At 53.9% G+C, this 3,628-nt stretch overlaps 1 long non-coding RNA gene across 3 annotated transcripts in view; it reads left to right on the forward strand.

Moving 5' to 3' along the window:
* Positions 1 to 2,001, forward strand: part of Gm26812 — a 29,333-nt gene extending 27,332 nt beyond the window's left edge. For all 3 annotated transcript variants that reach the window (XR_879277.2, XR_879278.2, XR_879279.2), the window contains exon 4: positions 1,669 to 2,001. This is a non-coding gene — a long non-coding RNA (predicted gene, 26812). The remainder of the gene's footprint in view (positions 1 to 1,668) is intronic.
* Positions 2,002 to 3,628: the final 1,627 nt, after the last annotated feature.

Consider the following 3,628-nt stretch of genomic DNA (forward strand, 5'->3'; position numbering starts at 1 on the left):
AAGGCTTAGTGTCCCCAGCCTCTACCACTGTCAGATGTTTCTGGAGAGAGGCCAAGGACTTACAGATAGATCCTTTAGGGGCCAGGTGTGCTCAGTGTTTGAAAATACCCAGCCTAAAGCTAGGGAATCGCTAGAGGAGGCCCTGGTACAATGGGACTTCTACTCTGGGGTCCTAGAGGCTATACAAGGTTCTTGGGGTTCCTATTGGCCCAGATCTGAGTCTGAGCTTCGAAACTAATTTGTCTCTAGTACCCTTGTTCCAAGTCAGCCTGATAATACGCGAGCAAACACAAACACACACACACACACACTGCGCATCACCACCAGACCACTAGTCCACTAGTCTGGCAAGCTCAGTGGAGTTGTTTAAGGCGTTGGCACCATCCTGCAGGCCACTGTCTCTATAGGCAGGGCCGCTGGGTAAGCCCATGTCCCCACTCTTCCTCCTTCCTTCTCTGTCCTCTAGAGAAAAAAAGGTCCTAGATCCACGCTGCTCTGAGAGGAGACAGAACAGGCAGTTTAGGCTCTTGGCACATTGCAGCAGACATCAATTTTGTCCTAACAAGGGATGGCCAGGCTGGGAGATGCCCAGAGCCTTGTATTTCCTTCTCAGAATACCAACAGGACTTGTGCTGCTTCTGGGTGCCTCACAACCGGTGACTCCTGGCCCTAGTGAGTCACAGCTAGGTGTTCTGCCCAGCTGGCTTTGATGGTCTTAGCACAATATTTGACTTGAAATGTGTGGGGGCACGCAGGGAGGTGTGTGTGTGTGTGTGTGTGTGTGTGTGTGCATGTAGCGTGTCTTATTAGAATGAGTGTTCTCAGCTGGAGAAAACAGCTGCTACTTCAGGCCCTCTGACCTTGACCCTGTTGGTTTTCTTTGAGCAAGAAAATGCCAGGACACCAGCAATTTGTAGACAACCATCTTCCAAACTGCTTCTTCCAGAAATCAGACCCAAGGGGGAGCCAGCTGAGAGTGGGATCTACCCAGCGCCTGACTCTTCGCCTCTCTCTTGTCCGTGACCAACGAGACAAATGTTGGCTGATCTAACTGGTTTTCTTTTTCCTGGGAGCCAGCCTAGAACAGGCCGACAGGCACAGCTAAGAGCCTGGGCTCTGGGAGCCAGCCTAGAACAGGCCGACAGGCACAGCTAAGAGCCTGGGCTCTGGGAGCCAGCCTAGAACAGGCCGACAGGCACAGCTAAGAGCCTGGGCTCTGGGAGCCAGCCTAGAACAGGCCGACAGGCACAGCTAAGAGCCTGGGCTCTGGGAGCCAGCCTAGAACAGGCCGACAGGCACAGCTAAGAGCCTGGGCTCTGATGCAATCAAGCACAGTGATGGCAAGGTGTGTAAAAGCTCAGGAGGTCTTAAACCAAGCCTAGATGAGACCAATGCTGTGGCCCACTGAGGGGACTGCTACTCACCCTCTGCTTGGTTAAAATGGCTCTCCCTGATCACCAGCCTTGCAGAACTGCCCCCATGCTATAATCCCACGTACGGGCAGAAAAGGGGAGTTGGCCATACACAAGGAGAATCCCCACCCATTCCCGAATGTCCCAGGGCCCTCAGATCCTTTGCTTTAAGTCTGCTCATAAAGCAAGCCACCCAGGGTCCCTCAAGGAGGCTCTCGAGGTGCCAGCACATTCGCCACATTCGCCTTCCTTCCAGGCACTGTCTTTGGAACACTTTCTCCGATGGAGTGGAGGATGCTGGGTAGAGGTCCCACCAGTCTGTCTCTCTGTGCCCTCCCAGCCTCACCTACCAGCAACCAACCCTGTCCGAGTCTGGCTGGGCTGACAGAATGCCCGCTCCGTCTACTGCTTCTCACCACTGTGGGTCACCCACTTTTAGGGTCCCTCTGGTCCGATTCTCTCTGTTTTAAATGTCCTTGAGATGCTTATACCGGATGAAGCCAGGCATCCCCATCCCAGCACCGCAAGACCCCACCCCCTTTCCCTAATCCTGCAGAATGCTCTTAATAAATCCTGATTCCTTCTCATTTCACAACCACCTGCTTAATTAATGCCTGGAGATGTGGGGGATGGCTCTGCAGTCTCCAGCTGGGCTGGCCCCTCATGGTCCCCTGCAAGCTGTTCAACCCAGAGCTACCAAATGTGGCTCTGGCTCCCCACTTTCTCCTTCTTGTGAGCTCCTTCAAGACCAGAGGCCTGCACAGCAAATCAGTTGTGCTGGGATGTTTGTGGAGACAGGTGTTGTGGCTTCAAAAAGGCCATGTCCACTGGCTCTGTCCTATCTACTCAGGATGCCTCAGTTTCCCTGTCTGGCTCATTAACTGTTGGTAACAGGCTGAAGGTAGTGCCCAGCTCACTGCGGGCTAAGTGGCAGTTTGCAGATGGGTGTAACACAGCCAGGGTTCAAGTAAGACACAAGGTTCAGGTCAAGTACGTTGAGGTCAACAGAAGATGGAGAAACCTGCAGCTAACCTGAGGAAGACAAGGCCCCTTGCCTTCTCTAGGGACAGAGCTACCAGCTCAGTGTGGTGTCCCCCCTGTGGTGTCCTCACAGGGGCTGGAGGGCAGTGGGCTGGTGGCGCTGTGGGGGTTTGCAGAGCACCTGTCTCAGCTCCAGGAGCCTCATAAGATCACTGTACCAGGGACATAATCACTTGCAAGCCCTGTCGTTGCCTAGGACTTAGCGGAGTCCTGTATAGGCACAGGGGCAGCATGACTGGGTGGGGAAGGGAACAGGGATGGTGTGAGCAGGGAGGGTGGGGGCTGATAAAAGGCAGGGAGTGTTTGGGTCTATGAACCTCAGAGATGTGCAGATAACTGAATTTCTAGCTTTACCAACAGGGAAGGATGGTATGGGCCACCACCATTTCATTTGCCTGTGGACATAGCTGCCCCACCCGTCTCCTAATAGGGAAGTGGGGGGGGCAGTACTGTATGTATGTGACAGGCTCACCTCAGAGTGGCCAAGTGTTCAGGTACCTCTGCTGGGCAGTTCCCAAACTGCTTCAGGATGTCAAGCTAAGAGCCGAGAAGGTTGCCCAGGGCCTCAGCTTTGGGCTTATACACACCTGCCATCAGAACCCTCTGCTCTTATAGCTACTCTCTGTTCAGATAGTGATACCTGGAAACTGATGGCTGGCCCCGAGGACCCGAACAGTACCCAGTCCCTTGGCTAGCAAATGTGACTTGGAAGACAAGACCCAGTAGGGGTTCTAAGACCTCAAGGGTCCCTCTGCCACAGATGCTAGCCTAGGGGCCATGCTAGCCTGCAAAGAGCAGTGAACCCTAGTTTCCAAGTCTGACCTGTCTATGAGACAGGTGTGTGTGTGTGTTGTGAGATGACCTGGCATCACTTAACTTCTTGCTGGGCTCCTTTCCTCCTGCACCTCCCCTCAGATGGTGCTCTCAGCACAGTTAGCCTCACCATTAGCCTACTGGTTTCCTCTGGGCCAAGCCCCTCCCACCTAGAGGCTTCCAGAAACCCTCTCCCTCTTGTGACCTTAATGTGTCCCTGGCCCCCTGGCTTCCTTCCAGCCTTGTCACCCTCAGGGGTTGGTGAGCAGAGGAATGTATGTACGGCTGTGAGACTTGGGTGGGCTGGGAGGAAAGATGCTTCCTACACAGGGAATTTGGCACAGACCACAGAACACAGTCAG

The sequence above is a fragment of the Mus musculus genome, chromosome 8 (assembly GCF_000001635.26).
Source record: "Mus musculus strain C57BL/6J chromosome 8, GRCm38.p6 C57BL/6J".
NCBI lineage: Eukaryota > Metazoa > Chordata > Mammalia > Rodentia > Muridae > Mus > Mus musculus.